The 20100-nt window shown below is 45.9% G+C and overlaps 1 long non-coding RNA gene across 2 annotated transcripts in view; it reads right to left on the bottom strand.

Moving 5' to 3' along the window:
- Window positions 1–243: 243 nt before the first annotated feature.
- Window positions 244–20100, bottom strand: part of LOC307188169 — a 182585-nt gene continuing 162728 nt past the window's right edge. For both annotated transcript variants that reach the window (XR_013828817.1, XR_013828818.1), the window contains one exon: window positions 244–759. This is a non-coding gene — a long non-coding RNA (uncharacterized lncRNA). The remainder of the gene's footprint in view (window positions 760–20100) is intronic.

Below are 20100 nucleotides of genomic sequence, written 5' to 3'. Positions count from 1 at the left end.
TGCCACTCCTCCCACAGAGAGGTGGATCTATGTTCCCTCCCTGACTTGTGACCACAGCAGAAGTGACATTATTTATTTGACTTCCAAGGCCAGGTCATAAAAGGTAATACAGCTTCTCCCAGCAGGTTCTCTTGGGATGCTCATTTTTGGAATCCTGACACCATTGTGTGAGGAAGCCCAAGCTGCCCTGTGAAGAAGCCCATGTGGACAGGCACTGACAGTTTTCACCAACTCGCCAGCCTTATGAGTGAGCTGCATTGGAAGACTTCCAGTGGAAGTGGCCACTTCAGAGGAACCCCAGTGGAGCCACCCCAGCTGAGGAGGGATGAGCTGTCTCTGTGGAACCCTGTCCATGGTGTGGATTTGTGAGCAAATTAAATCATTTTTGTTATTTTAACCTATTAAGTTTTAGAGTATTTTTCACAACAGTTAACCAGAATAGCTAGGTACAGAGGATGCAAAGATAGATCTATTAGGTAAGGTACCTGCCTTCAAAGACCTCATACTCTAGTGGAGGAGATGGGCAAGTCAACAAAAATTAATTAAATACAATATGATGAGGACTTTCTATATAAATACCATTCCTATATAACATTTTTTTTCCTATATAACATTTTAAGAAATGGGAGACATTACCTGAATTTGATGGAGACTCAGAAGGATTTGAAGAAAACAAAAGCTGAGTTAGGTCTTGAAGGATGAGTAGGAGTTCATCACATAGAGGCAAGAGGTCCCGTCCATCACTGCAGCGCCACAGAACTGTGTAGAGAATGTAAAGAAGGGTGGTAAGGAGGGAAGGGGTAGGATAAAACCTGAGAGAAGAAAGGATTCAAGTTAAGGATGTTGGTTAGAGTGAGAACAGAGACAGACAGGAAGCAGCAAGTGGGGAGGCTGAGAGACAGAGAGAGCAGGAAATATATGAGACCACAGGATAACTGGGGCTGCTGAGCAGGACGGGGTCCTCAGAGAGCCCAGGACCAAGATCTGGGTCTGATTCTGCCTCTGACATATGAGCTATGTGAGCTGTAGGAGCCTGGGAGAACCCCTCTGTCAACCCCTCCTAAAGCTTAGGAGCTTTAAGGCCCTGTCCAATTTTGTGACATTTAAAGTCACAAGTCTAAGGGTCAGGGTTTCCCAAAATGTGGCCCCATAGAGTCAGGTTGCCTGGGTACCTGCTAACCTATATCATATCAGCTCCCCAGGTTATCCCGATGCCAATTATGTTTACCAAACATTATTGTATGAACTGAATGGAATTGAACTTCTCTTCCTCTTGGTTTCTTTGCATAAAATAGAGAACAAAGAAACGTTTGCATTCTGTGGGCAATACTGTAGAAATGTAACATACAACTGTGTAAGATTTCTTGTAAACACCACACCATTTTACCCAAACTGAAAACTGATGGTTTCTTTTTCCTTTAGATAGGAAAGTAGTATCTGGCTTTCCCTTTTTTCTTAAGGAAGCAAACTTACTCCATGGGAGGGGCCAGTAAAGTGTCCTCCTTGCCATCAGGAGCGGAGGCTACCCTGAGAAGACTTGAAAGCCCCAGGGAGGGAGGCTGGATGGACACGTTGAAGTTTACTCCATAACCCCCTCTGGCTGGACAGCCACTGAACGCATCAGCCTTTTGTTGTGATAAACACGGCAAAAACACCAGCATCTTTCAGAATCTTCTAAATAGTCGGTTGTACAAGAGATGAGGGTGATTGATTTCCTTGGTGGGTACAGGAGCAGAGCCATGGGAGGAATCTTCTGGAAGAGAAAATCGGGGCCTGGACAAGCTTCTTGAAATCAGGCAAGTAGAAGCAGAGCTGAGGCACCACCTGCTTTTCAAATGTTAATGAGTGTTCTTAATCAGATAAGGGTGGCTCTCACCAAGAATTCCGCTCCCACACACCCTAGTTTGAGGCTGAGCTAGACTGGCTTGCTCTTGATTTAACTAAGCCCGGATCTCATCCAAGGGCAGGCCTGGTGTTTTTATCTTTTAAAACATCGGGAGAATTGTTAAATAAGACAAATTTAGGAAATATAAATTCCCCCACCTCCCTTCATCGCAACAAACTCAGAGAAGCACACGTGTGTCTATTTGGCCCAGAAGATTCAGCAGTTAGCTGAAAAGTTATCAGATCCTATAAGAAAAAGAAGGAAAACAGAGAGAGAGAGAGAGAGAATGGAAAAAGGAGCGCACGGAGGGGACATGCGCCAAGTCCAGGCAGTGTAGTCCACGGCGTTTACTTGTGCGGGCTCCTTCGCCTGGTAACGTGAAATGGACCTCAATCCCTGAAGGGAGGAGAAGGAAGCCCCTTGGGGAAGGAAGCACTGTGTCCTGGCCGAGGGCCCCTCCCGCTGCTGCTGCCAGGAGGTCTGCAGACTCACTGCTTGTTCCTGAGGGTCACTGAATTTTGGCAGCCTCCACTGGCCGCATCCTCCCTTCCCACAAATGGTGCCCGCTGCTGCCCGTCCAGCCCCACCCCAAGCAAGAGGTTCAGGGAAGCAGCCCCTTTTGTGAGGCACTCCAGGAATTTGTGATTTATAGGAAGGAGACACCCCTAGGTGTGAGAACACAAACCCCAAAGAAACAAGATCTACAGCATATATTTCAGCTCTTTCTTTTCCCTAATCTGCAGCACTTCTGAGGGGTCTATTAAAACTTCTAAAGGGCAGAGGGTGGGGAGGTGTTGCCTAATCTAGCTTTTTTCTCTCGCCCCAACTTTTTTTCAAGGATTCATTTCCATGTCTTCGTGACATAATTGTCCTGAGTTGATTTTTGCGAACCCAAGTTCACGTCAATGCCAAGAAAGAAAATTCTTCCAACCTGTAAGACATCAAAAGTAAGGCTGGCTTTACCCCATTAGACAATAGACAGGCTCACGAAGCCACTGCTAGTTCAGGCTCAGGGTGGGGTCACCAGGAGGAGGAACAAGGGGACTCAGGCTTTACTCATCACCTGAGTCCACTACAGGCCTGACAAGCTCCGCCAAAAGATAAACGCCGCAAGGCAAAAGAACTTCGCATAAATATCGCCATGAACACAAAGAACAATGTTCATGATTTTTATGTCCACGGGAGCTCAGGCACAAAGGCATATCGGAAACTTCTTTTTCTTCTACATTATGTAAGGACTGGTCCATGAGACAAGCCTCTGTACCCCCAAGCAAGGGGAACCCCAATCCCCTAACACTGGAGGGCTTACAAGACAGCCAGGGTCAGGCGCCACCTCGGAGAAGGAAAAGCAACCAGATCAGGGGACGGAAAAGAGGAAATACGATCTTTTTTTCAACGTCCTTCCACGGATTTTAGCATCTAGCGCCTACAAGTACTTTGCGAAGTTTAATAACACAAGCCTTATAATGAAAAAGACAGTCTCCCGCTCCTCTCCCCAACCTGTCCTTTTCAGCCGTTTCTTATACTTTCCCCCAGATTTCTGAATAATAAGCTTATACTGCTACTGATTTATCCATTTGGGACGTGACTTATTGGCTTCCTATTATGTTAGAGGACTCTTACATCTGCCTCCCTATTTTGCCTCCCCCATTCTCTCAACACAGATAAATAATAATTTTTGGTTAAATCAACAGTTCGTGTTTACATTATTAGATGTTGTTGCCACTGAGGACAGAAATGAACTGAAGTTTGATATCCTTGGTCTTCTGACATTGAGCGTTGCTATTGAGAAGTCCTGGGCCATCGCAACTCCTGTTCCTTTAAATGGAACCTGTTTTTATCCCTCTAGGGTCTTTATCCACAGTTTCTGAAATTTCAAAGTGGTGTAACAACGTGGTGTGGATCTTTTCAAATTCACAGGGAAATTTCCTGGTATTTTTTCTTTGCCAATTCTTTCACCCTGTTTTCTTTATTCTCTCTTTCTGGAATTCCTATTGGGTGAAGACTGGCCTTCCAGGACTAATTCCTTTATTTTTTCTTATCATTTCTTCCTTCCTGGACATCTTTATCTTTTGGTTCATCTTTCTGGGAGATCTTCCCATTTTATCTGCCAAATCTCCTTTTTTAGCTCTTCTATTTTTAATTTCTGAGAGATTCTCTTTCTTGTGCTTTTATCATTCCAGGATTTAAGCATTCTGCCTCTGATTAATGGGTACGGCACTACTTCTTATCTCCCAAAGAATATTATATATATGTGTTGGGTGTTTGTGAAGTTTTAGTCTGTTCCCCTGCATTGTTTCTGTTTCCTCCTAAATCTTTTCCCTGCTGGAATGTTTTTGGACTCTTTCATCTTGGTGGCTTTCCTCCGAATCAGGTGACTCCTGGATGTGCATCCACATTGAAGTCTAAGATCTAAAAATCTGATTCGTGGGTTTGCTTTGAGGTGTGGGCAGGGCTTGTTGGCTGGTAAATTTCATTGATGGAGACCGGGTGGTGAGCCAGCCTTTTCAGGGTGGGACCCCAAATGGCATTCTCTGCAGGTCTTTTCTCTGCAACCACTCAGTTCTCTGGGGTCTCTTTTGTAAGAGTACTGTTTCCATTCATGAGGGCTCCACTCTTACAACCCAATCACCTCCCCAAGGCCCCACCTCCAAATACCATCATACTGGGGGTTAGGATTTAACATATGAATTTGGAGGACACAAACTTTCAGTCCATTGCAGGAGGGGACATTCTAGTTCCCTTTGTGTCCTTACCTTATCTTTACTTTAGATGGTCTTTCTTAGATGATCAACTTCTCACTTTCCAACTTAAAATAGCCTCTACTTCCCAATGCATTTTAAAGTCAATACTCACTCAAAAAAGTGGAATGTTTTCCTGTAGTATTTTGCCTCTTTATAAACTAAGTAAGATTTGACACATATGTTACCTGCCAAACATTGACCCCTGTGAGGGCTTGGGATCGTCTCCACTCTTCTATGGGCCATAGGAGATGACACGATGCCCAGGACACATCCCACATCACAGCCCTTAGGAGCTACAAAAGATCTTAAATTTATCTGGTCCAATCCCCTTCTTTTACAGATGATCTAAGTAAGCCCAAACAAGATGAAATTATTTACCCAAGACTGCGAGGAAGAGGTCAAGCCAAAACTTGACCTGGACCTTCCAACTCAGAATTAGCGCCCTCCACTCTACCAGGCAGGCCAGAACAGGTGTTCATAAGTATCTCGTGTCTGCATCACGACCTAATAATCCATTTCTCCCCAACATAGTCCAACTTTCTCTTATCTTTTTAAATGCTGTTCTTTTAACAATAATGCTTAACATAAACCTAATAGTTAATGACATCAAAAGGAAAGAAAGTTAGGACATAAAATATTGGATGAATAACTACCTACCCAAATATAACACACAATCAAAACTACTCTCCATCAGTAGTTCTATCATGCATTCTCTCATAGAGCACGGCACAGGTCTGCACACTTTATGCCCCTGGATGCCGACTGCTTTGTGTACCTGCAGAGTCTTTACTTTTTTTAACTTGACAAAACTAGCCCCAATTAACCTCTGTGCTGAGTGTTGCCTTCATTAAGGTCACCTGAGTGAGTTTAATTTCGAACACCTGACTGAAGGAGGTTCTGATGGTTTGCTTTCGTGTCTCACCCAAATGGACTTGTCCCACATCACTGTTACTGGCTAGAGCCAGAACTGAACTGGGTTCAGCTGCTCATCACTGAAAAATCAATGTTTGAGAGCCAAGGGTTGGTGCAAAAAGAAAGGTGCTTTCTTCAGGAAGTCGCCAACCTGGGAAGATGGCAGCCTAGCATTCCAAAACTATCTCCCAGGTATCAGGGGACAAAAGGTTTTAAAGGGGAGTTTCAGGGGTGCACAGGTGGGAGGGCTGCGTGCAGAACAGCACAGTCAGCTCCAACAATCATCCTGAAACTGGCCATGCGGTGGTATGGTCAGCATCATCTTGATTGCTTTAAGCGCAGTTAATCTGCAATTCCAGGGTAGGTGTGTTCCCATTTCATTGAGGCCAGTTCTTGTAACTGTGCAAGGTGGAGCAGCTTATGTCATGGCTACAGTCTGCTTATTATGCAGTTAGCTTTTTCTCTCTGGTGGTGGTTTTAGTATCTGCAGAACAATTCAGGAAAGTGCCTCAGACACTGTTATCTATGTCCTTCAGGGAGGAACTAAAGATTCTGTGGCTGCTACATGGCTGATCCACTGTTCAAACTGTCACCAGCCCTCCAGGTCTGACTGTCATCCTTGTCACCACCTGTTCACATCCTTTCAATCATCAATTCTTGAGTCAGGCTTTTGTGACTCAGGGGAAGCTTTTCTACAGACAAGAGGCAGGCAGAGGATACAGTGAGAGGTCTGTCCCTGGGAAGGCCCCATATGGTCCCGCTGGTTACATCACCACTCACTCAAGCACTCAGCAAAGGTTCATCGCAGGCCTACTGAATGCCAGGTACTGTTCTAGGCCTTTGGGATACAGCATGAGCAAAACAAAGACCCCTGCCCTTGGGGTGCTTACATTCTAACAATAAGCATTAAAAACAAAAAAAGTAAATTATACAGCATGTTGGATGGTGGGAAAAGAAAAAGTGCAGGGTAAAGGGGAAGGGGGAGTGCTGAGGCAGGTGGTCAGGAGAGGTGACATTTGAGCAAAGCCTTGAAAGAGGTGAGGGAATGAGCCCAGGAGATATCTGGGCAGGAGGTTTCCCAGCAGAGGGAACAGCCAGGGTGAAGCCCTGAGGAGACAGCATGTCCAGTCCGTTTGAGGTAACACCACTTCCTGATGGGTGACGTATTTGGGGAAAGAATCGCAAGTAAGAGAGAGTTGTCATTTCCTGATTCCAGAGAGAACAAAGAAAGGAAAACTTCTAGAAAGAAAGAGTCAGAGCCTGGAGGTACGGAATCTGTAACAGTGGTGTGAGAGTGGCATGGGAAAACTGGGTAGCCAGAAGAGATAACTGAGGAAAGGAGGTAGCACTGTAACGTCAGGAAATTGCCGTGGGGATGACTCACAGCGGGGCTGAATCTCACACACCTTTGCATTCACGGCATCTGGTGCAGAACAGAGCACACGGCAGGGCTGCGGAATGAAGGGATGACCATTCTTAACACAAGACACTTCTTGTGCTTTGTGTGGTAAAGGACTAGAATCAGCCCAAGAGCTGTGCTATGAGGTCTGCTGCAAATTTGCCCTTGAACTTAATTTATTGCTAAGAAGGGGGATGTACCTCAAAGAAAAGTTTAGCAATCTTTTTTCTATTCATTGGTTTATTCAGTCTGCTTAAGATCTAGTCCAGTGAATTATGGAGTCTGAGAAATGCATGTGTGGCTAAGACATGTAGGCGCGTGGGGAGTTGTACCTGGTATTTGAACTGAGCGTGAGTGCAGTGCATATGTGTGTGTGTCCTTTATCAAGACGATGTTAATGAGGCTGGGAGAAATGGGTATTAATAGAGTCTACAGGTTTACAAACATTTTCAGAAGGTATTTATATACATTCCAGAGTGACATCGAATTGCATCAAGGTTCCTTCGGTTGAAGGAACAGAAAGCACTTCAAACACTTAAGCAATAATAAAGAGTAATTTATGACAAAGATAGAGGTAGAGCCTGGAACCTCAGGGCAAGAAATCAGTTAGACATTCCCGAGGAGCTGAAAGCCAGAACTAGCAAGTCAGCGGGAACCCAGAAGGCTCCCCACCGTCCTGCTCTTCTCTATCCTCATGCTGTGAGGCCACATGGTCTCTCAGCCCCGCCTCTGTGCAGGTGTGCCCCCCCCTTTTCCCTTGGCAGAACTGCTTTCTTCCCTGTCCATTCACACGGCTTCCCCAGCATGCCTGGGTTTATATTACCTCCGTTTCAGCAATGAATAGAGCCTGAGACCAGTAGTTTTCAGTCTCAGTTCCACCATTGCAGGAAAGAGTGGCGCTGCTCGGGCCAGTGTCTCCACCTGCTCCAAGAAACCAGATCCAGTGGGACAGTCATGCGTTCAAACATGGCTGCCTGGGCGTTGACATTGACCTCCGTCAATTTGGCCTAAGACATTCATCAGGCTCTTTTCAGTAGCTAACGGCGACTCCGCTGGTTAGAGGTATGTGAGCGCTCTAGTTCCCCTCCCCGAATACCTCCCTATGAGGACGGTGTCCAGATGAAAGCAGGTCTCATTCAGAATTCCGCCACACATACAAACATTTACACAGAAGCAAGCACAAAAACATCAGACCACTCAGAGAACTGGACGCTCAAAGACGTAGTGATTGACATCAGCTTGCACGGGAAGTTCACTCAAGGGAGGGAGAGGTGACGGCACTCCAACCACAGAATCAGCTCAACTCCCAGCTGCATTAGTGGTCAAATCCCCTGGGACTCATCAGTGCACAAAACTCAACAAAGCCTCCATCCTAGCGCTTCTCCAAGGTGGTGGTAGGGGTAGGGTCCATCAGGTGGACTCACTCTAACACCACATGAATGCAAGGGCACAGCGCCCTTTACGACGTTCCTAGCCAATCCACAGTTCGTCCTTGCAAATCCTTGTGCTCATTAACAGACCCCCTAGTCAAGATGCAGGTGGCTGTCTTCTGCTACCTTTGGAGAGTGGACTCCTGACCAGGACCCTCCAAATGTACCTACAATGCTCTGGGGTGTGGATTCCTGATTAGGGACTTCAAATGTGAACCAACCAGCCCTGGGCAAATGAACACACACACACACACACACACACACACACACACACACACACATACACACACAAAAGGGCCCCTGCCAGATGAACTGACCTCCTCTAAAGGGTTGTCTTGGAAGTTTTCCCATGTGCCACTGCTGCTTACACGTCACTGGCCAGCCCTGTTAGCAAAAGAATCTGGGAATGTTCTTTATTAACTGCACATATCCTTACCTGAACAATACAGGGGTCTTGTTACCAAGGGAAAGGAGGGAATACAAATTGGTTGGGCAGCCAGCCCCCTCCGCTGAACTCACTGATCTAAAGCAAATCGCTTAACCCTTGTCTCAGTTTCTTTATCTATAAAATGGGATTATCAATACCTACTCTGCCAGTTTCTCAGGGTTTGTGTGAGAATCAAATGAACACACTTAGAAAACTGAAAAGCCTTGTTCAAATAGAAGATATTCTGAGAGTTTATACAAGAAACCACAGTGTTATATGACCATCAAAAGGGTCATTCTTTCAAATCAAAATGTAACCATACATAAGCACTTACTCTTGATTCCTCAAAGCTTACTTGTATTTTCCAGACCAGAAGGTGTCATTTTTTATTGTCAAGGATCCTTTGTGACACTTGCTAGTTTACGGGAGGCTGACTGGTCATATATGGAGGCTATCTAAAGGTATGTAACATTTATCACGGCTTTCTCTGTGCCAGGTGCTGTTTCACATGAATTATCCACTTAATCCTCACACAGACTCCGGCGGTGGGCAATGCTGTTATCCTCCCAGCCTGCTGATAAGGAAACGGACGTGAGCGCCATCAGCACCTAACACAGGCAGTGGAGACCCAGTATTCCACTCTCGGCCACATCGGCAATACCTGAGCATCATCCTTTAATTCTAAAATGTTGTAGCTTCTAGTTACCATGTGTATGGGTGGAACTGTGTCCTCACCCCCTGCCCCTGCAAAATAGGTGTTGGAGCCTTAACCCCAGGACCTGTGTATGTGATACCTTATTTGGAAATAGGGTCTTTGCAGATGTAATTAAGTTAAGATGGAGTCACACTGGATTAGGGGAGGTCCTAATCCAATGACTGTTGTCCTTATAAAAAGAGGGAAATTTGGATGACCACACAGAAGAGAAGGCCGAGTGAAGGCAGGGGCAGAGACCAGAGCAATGCATCTACAAGCCAAGGAACGCCAAGGACTGCCAGCAAACACCAGAAGCTACAAGAGAGGCATGGGGTGTTTTTCCCTTAACTCCCAGAAGGAACCGGCCCTGCTAACATCTGGATTTCAGACTTCTGGCCTCCAGAACTGTGAGAGAATAAATATCTGTTGTTTTTAAGCCACCAAGTGTCTGGTAATTTGTAATAGCAGCTCTAGGGGACGAATACACCATGTGAATATATGACGGCCCTAAAAGGAGCCTGGTGTGGACTCTGCAAATGAAGTTGGGCTCATTCTCAGGCACAGCCTCGGCTTACCTAGGAGGTGCTGTCTTTACAGACCGAGCGAGTTCCTCCCCAGGCACGCTCCTGGTTCTGTGGAAGCCACTTTGACTGTGCCCCCAAGCAGAGGGGGGGGGGTGTCTCTGAATCCACCTGTGAGATGCAGGGTGCAGCCTGAGGGTCTCAGCCACAATCATGAGGACTGGCACACGTGTTCAGGTCACAAGATCCGTTAGGGCTGGGCAAAGGGAAAAGCCTCTGACTTTTCTTTCTATTCCATTTCTATTCAGATTGCACTGAAATCTTTGTGGGAACTAGATCTATTTGCTGGATGAGGAATCATTTGCATTTTGAAAACCATGATTTCCTCTACTTTTTGGTCATTCCATCTTCAAAAATGTTTGTCAAATCTACATATCACTTGTGCTTTCTTAAAAGCAGTTTTATAACACTCGCCAAAATGGAAAGCCAGAATCACTTGCCAAGAATAAAAAGCAAAAATATTAAAATATAAATATTTACCCATTTACTGTCTGTATATCAGGGAGCCCACTGGCCAGAGAAAAGATGATTGGTAAATTGGGGCAGGATCCAGGCTACTCTAATAGGCCAGATAATTTTTGTGAAAAGAACTACTTTGAAAGCTACTGGAAAATATTAAGTAACAATATGAAAGAAGTTTATTTTTGTAAACTTTATTACTGCACTGCCGTGAGGATTCTCAGACCACCACAGAGCTACCTGTTTGACACACATTCTGTAGAGATAAAATTCTAGAATGGGATAAATCTAACAGGCTTTTAAATACTTAAGTGCCACTCACATTTAAAAGAACAGATGCTGGTATTTCAAGTCTGAGAAGATTAACAGTACGGACATCTGCCATCTGTATGACCTTGCTTAAGTGTCACTTTATCACCCCTGATAATAACTGGTGATGTGTCTTGTCTTGACTGGAGAAAATAAATAAGACTACTAGGCTAAGAAGAGATCTTTTCATTGTGCTGGTGAGAGGAGAAATCTGGACACTCAGCCAAAGAATACAGGCTAACCTTTGTTCAGAGACTCGCATGAAGAAGAGGGGAAAGGACTGCTGGGATAAAGAGATACTTGTGTTTGCAGTGTGCAGGGGCAGATGGGATGCCACACTCCACGGCACACAACAAGCCTTCTACTGCGCTGAGGCCTGACACAAACAAGTGTGTCCATTTGGGTCTAATATTGCTTTTCCTGGAGTTGAAGGTTAAGACCCGTACAGGGATGTGATCCCAATATGGAAATGGAAGCCTGAGGGCCTAGAATGCCAAGCCAGTTACCCAGCTTGTCGGCATGAACATTCAAGAGTTTGGCTGTCGTGGAAAACACTGAGAAAGTTGTGCGTGTTTCCTGCCACCACCTTTTCCTCTGCATGCTGCCCTTTGCAGAAGTAGCGGGCTAAGAAAATGCAGACTGTTCTCCACAATAATACTCCTAGGGTTAACCGAAAACAATGACTCCAATGCAAAACGACTCAGAAGAGCATAAAAGACCAGGACTATAACATTTCTCAGAGGAAAGGCAAAAAGGGAAAGGGGAGTAACACCGTCACACAACAGTGAGTCTATAGTGATGTCCTGGCCAGAAACAGATGGCTCACTCAACCGGGAATTCTGAAGAGACTTTTTAATGAAGGGATAGTTTTTTTGGAGGTGTGGGTTAAGGGACAAGCCACAGCAGAAAACTGCCACCACTCTGGTTGCTAGAGCTGCCAACACAGGTTACCTCAAATTGGACGGTTTAAACAACCGCAATTTATTATCTCACAGCTCTGGAGTCCAGATGACTGAACTCAAGGTGTTAGCAGCGTCATGCTTTCTTTGAAGGCTCTAGCAAACAATCTGTTCCAGCCCCTCTCCTAGATTCTGGTAGTTCCTTGGCTTGTGGCAGCCTAGGTCCAGTCTTCACATGGCGTTCTCCCTGTGCGCACGTCTGTGTCCAAATCTCCCCTTTTGATAAGGACATCAGTCATATTGGATTAGGGGCCCACCCTACTCCAGTATGACCTCATCTTAACTAATTACATCTGCAATGATCCCTATTCCAAGTAAGGTTACGTTCTGAGGTTCCAGGGGTTAGGATTTCAACAGATTCACTTTGCTGTACACCTGAAACTAACACAACATTGTAAATCAACTATATGTCCATAAAACATTTTTTTTTAGTTATCATAAAAAATATCTATACACATGGCACTTAGAGTTCTATTATATGCCTACATTTGTGGGGAAAAAAAAAAACTAGGAATTTTGGAGGGATAAAATTTACCCCCTGACACTCTCCGAGGCCCAGAGAGGCAAAGGAGGGAGGGGTGTTGGAGATCCTGGTTGAGAGCTGAAGCCGGGGAATGGTGTTGTCACGAGGGACACAGCAGAGCCAGAACCTGCCAAAGTAGGGAGGGGGCCAGAGAAATGAATATTCTGCCTTTTCTCTCATCCCACTCTCCAGGCACAAAAGCCAATCAGAAGGCGGAGGACAGGGGAGTCAGGTGATACAATCTGGGGAAGTCAGCCATCTCCCAGGATAGGGCAGAGAGGGGGGGAGAATGGAGGGGGGTAGGGTGGCGAGGTTAGAGGCGCGAAATGAACACCCATTTACATGACAGACTCAAGGGATCCAAACGGGTTAGGGAGAGAAGTTGATTTATGAGAATTTTCCAAAGTGTAGCTTGGGAATCAGCACATTTAGAAGATCCAGAGAAAAATCAAGGTGTGCGTCCTCTCCCAGGAAAGATATCTGTTTGAAAATGTCTTCTCTTTAACGGAGAAGTCAGGTCAGAGTCGAAGGTCTACATTTCAACAGACACAATGAAGGCCTCCCGAGAGAACATCACCTTTGGGTGCACGTGCTAGAAGATTTCCCACAAAGCGTCTTCAGATTATTTCATCACATCTCTCTGTCCTCCTGAAACCTGAGTCACCCCAGATGTCCCTTCATTCTGTATCCAGTTCAATCCAACGTCTCCATTTCTATTCTCACCACCTTGTTTCAGGGCTTCGTCACTTTTCCCCCGCCCACCCCACCGGGCCCAGTCTTCCGGACTTAGTCTCCCACAGTCCATCCTGGACCCTGTGGGCTGCAGGGTAGAATTCAGACTCCCTGGCATGATGGTCTAGGCTCTTTGTGGTCTGGTCCCTGCCTACACTTCAGGCCTTATCTCCCTGTCATCCACGCCCCACCCTCCACTATGATTCTCCAATAAATTAACCCACTCTGTCAGGAAAAATGCGAAAAATGTTGAAACGGGCCCAAAATGGATTACTGGGTGTCCTGTCTGGTGCACCCTACTGGGTTACCCTTATCTTTCCTTGGTCTTGAGCTAGTTTATTTCTGTGAGTTGTAGACTATTTTATATTTCATTTCTGTAAGTTGTAGGCTATTTCCTATCTTATTTCTGTAAGCTGTACACTAGTGAAAGTGATGCAAATGAGTCTTGGCCACAGAAGTGCAAACTGTGTCCCTGGAGATGCACCGGTGGATATTGACTGTTTTTGCATCTATTCTTAAATTCTTTTCATCATTTCTGATAACTTACAGATGAATGTTCTTTGAATTCTCCTTTGAACAATTTATAACATCTTACTGGTTTTCTCATTAATTAATGAGTTCAATAAAACCTCTGACAGATGCTCAATTTATAATTCTATTAGAGTCACAGTTCTATCCTTTTAAATTTTTATATCTTTTAATAACTCCTATGGTTCTCTGATTGGGCCACACTCTTTCCTACCTCTCTTTGTACAAGCTGCTGGTACTGTCCAGAATATTCTTCCTCATCTTTGTCTACCTGGTGAACTCCTAATCATCCTTCAATGCTCAGCTAAAGGTTGCCTCTTCTGTGAAGTCTTCCCTGATTACCCAATGAATCCTCCTGAGCCAGTAGTACTTTGTATGTGCCTGTATTTCCATGCTTAGTATGGGTCCATATCTGCTTTCCACACTAGTCTTGGAACTCCTGTTGGTAAGGGCCATATTCTACTCATCTAGAATATGGATATCTATATTCTACTCACCTGGCACAGAGTAGGCGCTTAACCGTATTAGTGAATACTTATTTAGTACCTTTACCTGGGTTTCCTTTTAATTCTCACAACAGAAGTAGGTAACATTTGTGTCTACCTTTTATGGATGAAGAAATTGAACTTAACTTGCCCGGGATCACACAGCTTTGGGAGTTTCTGACCTAGTGGGTGTGTCATCTGACTGAATGGTGCTTATTTATTTATTTATTTATTTTGGCTGCGTTGGGTCTTCATTGCTGCTCACAGGCTTTCTATAGTTGTGGCGAGCGGGGGCTACTCTTCATCGTGGTGCTCGGGCTTCTCATTGCGGTGGCTTCTCTTGTTGCGGAACACGGGCTCTGGGCGCACGGGCTTCAGTAGTTGTGGCACACGGGCTTAGTTGTTCCAAGGCATGTGGGATCTTCCTGGATCAGGACTCGAACCCGTGTCCCCTGCACTGGCAGGCGGATTCTTAACCACCAGGGAAGTCCCTGACTGAATGTTCTTAACTGCAATGTTATAGTGTTTGTTGATTCAGCAAATCCGTGGCCGTCAGGCCCTCTTTAAGTTATGCTTAAACAGAACAACCATGACTTAGGAAAAGAAGGGTTGACGTTTGGGTTTTGTTTTTTTATCAAGAGATAACATACATTACCAGCTTGGGACAATGAAGAGCAAAAAAACTTACAATACCTTAATTTAAGAAATTAGCCAAAACATATCAACCACAGAGAACCGGCTATCCAGACAAAGTCATGGTTATTATTACACACTGCAGCATAAATGAAAACTGCTGTTTCTGGCTCACACAATCAGCACAGCCATTGGCGCATACAGGTGCCCAGCAGGTAGTATCTGTCTATGGGCATTTGCACAGGGACATTCACAGTGCAGGGGCCAGCTGTCCTGAGGAGCTGCCCGAGGAGCCCCAGCCCCTATTCGCCTGGTGCATCTCTCCTGGCCAGCCTGCTCCTGCCAAGGGCAGTTCTATCAGGGCTGCATCTAGGGTTTGGAGTTGACGGAAGCCTCTGGAGCATTTTTAAAAATACACTCAATTGCTCAACTTTGCTAAGCAGGTGAAGAGTGAAACAAATGCTGCTTCACGACCTGGGTAAGTCAGCTTCTGTCCTTGAGGTGACTCAGGGCAATCTGACCTCCACTCACAGGGTTGAAACAAACAGAGTGCATTGCCATAATAAGGGACATGTTGGGAAAGGCCGTGCTGGGCTTTGATTACCTAGTGTGGTGTGATTAGGGTACCTTTGATGTTGATAATCCGTCTGAGGGCGCTTCATCTCAGCGCCCCGTCCTTGGAGGTTTGGGCTCGGGCAAGCCAACGTAATCACTACCTCTGGCTCCAGATTGTGCCGGAGAGTAGGCTGTGCGGAGGCTTGGGAGCAGCGAGGCCAGGCAACCACAGCTGCATTTCTCCTCAGTGCCAGGAAAGGTTCTAATTCAAAACAAATGTATTTATCACTCCCAACCGCTCCACAGGGCAGGGCATCCTGCCTCTGGGTGGAGTGTCAGTATACAGTGGGAACTGTGGCAGGCGGCCAACGGAAATTTCACATTTCACCAAGGTTCCTGCCACTCTGCAATGGTCCTGTAGACCCAGCATCACTGAGTGGAGAGAGTCCAGCCTCCCAGCCAGCCTTAGAGACCCAGGCGCCAGGCCAGGGCCGGGCCCTCAAACCACCAGCCAGACAGCCCCTGCCACAGCAGGCCAGGCCCTGAGACTGAGCTATCTCCACCTGGTGGCTAAGGTGCTTTCTAAGCCAGGAGAATGGGCCAAGGGGGAAATCGGTCTGTATGAATCCCCGTGGTTCCCTGTGTAAGGAGTCAGAGGCTTCTTCTGCTGTAAGACAAGACCACCTTTGCCTGGGGGTCCAGGGGCCTGGCTGGACATGCTCCAGAGAGAAGGAAAGGAATCGCAGACAGTTATAGATTTCCAAATCACTGGACTCCGGGCTGCTGACCCGTCCTTCCTCCTCCAATCTAGGCTTCCCCACTACCGGAGCTCTTTCTACCACAGACTAGAGCTTGTCTCTCTCCATCTGGACACTCGCCTGAAAGAAGTCCACTCCCTACAGGTGCCATATCCAGTGCTTCCTGGTTCTTCCTGTACCCACCTGTCCCATCTCAACACTCTCTCCTTCACGCCCCTCACTCACCAGCCCACCACTCCCCAAGCAGGCCATGCACTTTCTTTTTTTTTGGCAAAGATTTTATTTTATTTTTTTAATATCTTCTTTGGAGTATAATTGCTTTACAATGGTGTGTTAGTTTCTGCTTTATAACGAAGTGAATCAGTTATACGTATACATATGTCCCCATATCTCCTCCCTCTTGCGTCTCCCTCCCACCCTCCCTATCCCACCCCTCTAGGTGGTCACAAAGCACCGAGTTGATCTCCCTGTGCTCTGCGGCTGCTTCCCACTAGCTATCTATTTTACATTTGGTAGTGTATATATGTCCGTGCCACTCTAGCCCCCGAATATCCTCTACCTTCTGCTGCTCATGCTTCAAGGCCCAGCCCTCCTAGGTGAGGGCTCTCCTGCCTTTCCTACCCCCATCCAGACAGAACTTGAACGCTTTCCTCCCTTCACAGGCCTTCATAGCTGTGTGTACCCACCTTTAGTGTAACATTAAACTACATCAGAACTGATATGTCCACCTCTCTGATTATGAGCTCAATCCAAGTTAGGGCTCCTTTTGTATTCACCTTTTCTCCAAGAGTGACTAGTACAGCCTCTGGCACATAGTAGGTGCTCAATAAACGGAAAGAATGAACGAGCGAATGTCCAAAATCATCCCCTTTCCTTGGAGAATCTCTTTTCTTAGGAGGACGTAATCCAATTCTGAGCCTTCTAGGGGTCAAAGGACATTTATCTGTGGAAAAGTGTTTGCTCTGGACAAATTCTGCCTTTCCCCCATCCCTAGAAAAAGCCCAAGGCAAAGAAGACAATGTGCAAACTAACCATTTCAGGATAAGTGTACTCTCAGATGCTAACAATTTTACTGCGTGTTAAGAGCAAAGCCAAGCCACACACGGAAGTGAGACCTCCTGAACGTCCCCCACCAAGCATTTAGCTGACTGCTCTGCTGGAATTTTGATGACAATACTAGGCATCTGGGTAAAGATGCACTGTGCAAGAACAGAGGGATTCTGAAGATTATCTTATATATAAATCTTTGGCCTTTCACTTCTGGAGGCACGGCATCCTGAGAGAAGAGAAGAAGGTGTAATATCCTTGGTTTGTGACCTGGGCTGTACCATTCCTACAAAATTCTGAACCTCCGTGTCAGAACTGCTACTCTCTTCAGATTCTTTTGCTTTAAAAAGAGTTATCATTATCCTTATTAAGATTGTTCTTATTGAGAATCACCTCCTCTAAGAACAAAACAGGCTAAAATCTGAAGCAAATATTCCAACTTTCCCAAAGATAAGATTTATAATTTCAATATTCTGATGGTAAGATCAAGGTCCAATTAAACATAACGAACTAACGTCTACACAGGGGCGTTATACGCCCAAAGCCTTTCTGCATACATAATCTCACTGATAAGAGTTGCTCTAACTCATCAGTTCCACACCTGGCAAAGGGACAGGTGTCCTACCCCCTCCACACACTGCTGAGTGTCTCCCCTCACTCCACTGCCCACCCCAGGTGGAAAGGAAACCAAATGCCCATTCATCTCTAACACCTCCAATCCCATTTCCAGGAAAAGGCGGTCATAGCTCTCCCTTGCAGAAAGAAGCAGAGTGCCCCCTCCCCACATCCTGAACCCACCCTCCCTCTCCAGCCTAGCTCTGCCCACTTCCCCACCCCGACTCAGCTACAGCCCTGATGAACTGCTCCCAGCTTCCAGAATGCACCATGCTCTGTCACCTCCAATGCCGGTCACTATCTCACTGTGCACCTCACTCTTACTCAACTTTTGAGTCTTAATTAGATATCACCTCCTCCTGGAAGCCCTCCCCCAGCTCCCAAGGCTGAGTTAGGGCTCTTTCAAACAGTTCCTAGCTCGCCCTAGGAACTGTCCTTCTCCTATCCCAACAGTAATCATATTTCTTTATGATAGTCAATTATACTTGTTTTCTCACCCTCTAGAGAGCACCGTCCAATAATCATATAATGCGAGCCATACGTGTCATTTTCAATTTTCTAGCAGCCTCATTAAAAAAGTAAAAACAAATAGGTGAAATTAATTTTAACAAGTTTTATTTAACCTACTATATTGAAAATATTATGATTTCATCATGTAACCAACATAAAACAGATGTTAATGAGATACTTCACACGCACTTCTTTTCCTACAGAGCTTTGAAATCTGGTGTGTATTCTATACTTACAGCATGTCTCCATTCGGACATTTCAAGTGCTCAATAACCACATGAGGCTGGTGGCTATTGTATGGGACAGTGGGAGTCTAGATTAAACTCCTTGAAGGCAGGGCACGGTCTCAACCCCTCACACTAGCATATCTTGCCCTGTGCTCAGCACAAGGGCAACAGTGTGAATATCTTAGTCCGTTTGGGCTGCTATAACAAAAATATCACTGGGTAAGGCTTGGTGACTTAAACAACAAACACTTATTTCTCACAGTTCTGGAGGCTAGGAGGTCCAAGATCAAGACACTGGCAGATCCAGTGTCTGGTGATGGCCTGCTTCCTGGTTCATCGATGGCCATCTTTTCACCGTGTCTTCACGTGGCAGAAGGGATAAAGGAGTTCCCTGGGGTGTCTTTTATCCGATTCATGAGGGCTCTACCCTCATGACCTAATCACCTCCCAAAGGCCCCACCTCCTAATACCATCACATTGGGGGGGTTATGGGACACAAACATTCCATTCATCCCCCAAGGAGGGAGGCTGGGTGTATGAGTGCCTCCCTGTGGCCCAGAGCAATGGGTGTCTATAATATAAGGTGCAAGTAAGCACGTGTGGGCTCAGGTAAAACTCTGTTCCAGTGAAACTCCCTAAATAAAAGAGAGGTGGCCAGATTATGGGCCACTCACATCATATTTCAAGGGTTACTCAAAGGACAGAAACACCAGTTCAACAAAGCAAACTGATCAGACCCTTGGAATTTAGAACAATGTAATTTAACCTTCATATAAATTGAAACCAAAATGGAAACACAGTATCTCCAGGAGAATTCCTTGAAATGACTCAGCCAGAAACGTTCTCTGCCGCAGGACCCGGAGGCAGGAAAGAAGCCTGAGGCCAAGGAGGAAGGACAAGTGTGGAATTATCTGAGTCCTACCCACTCTTTGTTTCACGATTCCTAGAGTTTTTATCCTAAAAGCTGACACTTTTTAAAGTGCTTTTTGGAAACAACAAAGCAGCGGTGCCAGGAAAAACAATGACATCAGCCCCAAACCGCAGAGAAGCAGCCTTTGGGAAGACCTCAAGGACACACGAGGAGGTGACACTGCAGAGCTGAGAACCGTCTCTGTCTGCTCTGTCCAGTCAGAGTTCTAGATTCCCAGATACACAGATCTCAAGGACTTCTGACACAACAGTTGATAAACCAGCAGTTCTTAAGTTTTGGCGGGGTTGGGGGGGGTGGGGGGTGTCAATAGAATCCTCTAGGGGGCTAGTTAAATATCCAGATTGCTGGGTCCCACCCTTCAGAGCGTTTAATTCAGTGGTTCTGAGGTGGGTCCCAGGAATATGCACTCTTATCGAGTACACCTAGGAGACTGTGATAGGGAGTTCCGCACTTTGAGAAAAACAACCCTGAATAATCAATTCACTTTTCTCTTACCTCTCCTTTCTAAACACCCCCAAAGCTATACCTTCTTGGCCACAAGTATGGCCATGTGGTTCCTGTGCTGCATAATGGCTCCCAGCTGAGAAGGCAAGTGGGCATTGAGATCTAGGTGCCTGGCATGGGGCCGTGCCCACCCAGAGTAACGAGCACTCTTTCTTTGAACAGAGACGCCTCCAAATGCAAGGCTTCTGCCCTAGTATGGAGCCGGGTCAGCCCAGAGGGGGCACTTTTTTTCTGATTCATGCAAAGACACTAT

This window comes from Stenella coeruleoalba (genome assembly GCF_951394435.1).
Source record: "Stenella coeruleoalba genome assembly, chromosome: 6".
Lineage (NCBI taxonomy): Eukaryota > Metazoa > Chordata > Mammalia > Artiodactyla > Delphinidae > Stenella > Stenella coeruleoalba.
Note: the sequence above shows the minus strand (reverse complement) of the source record. Positions and strands in the feature narration are given on the sequence as shown.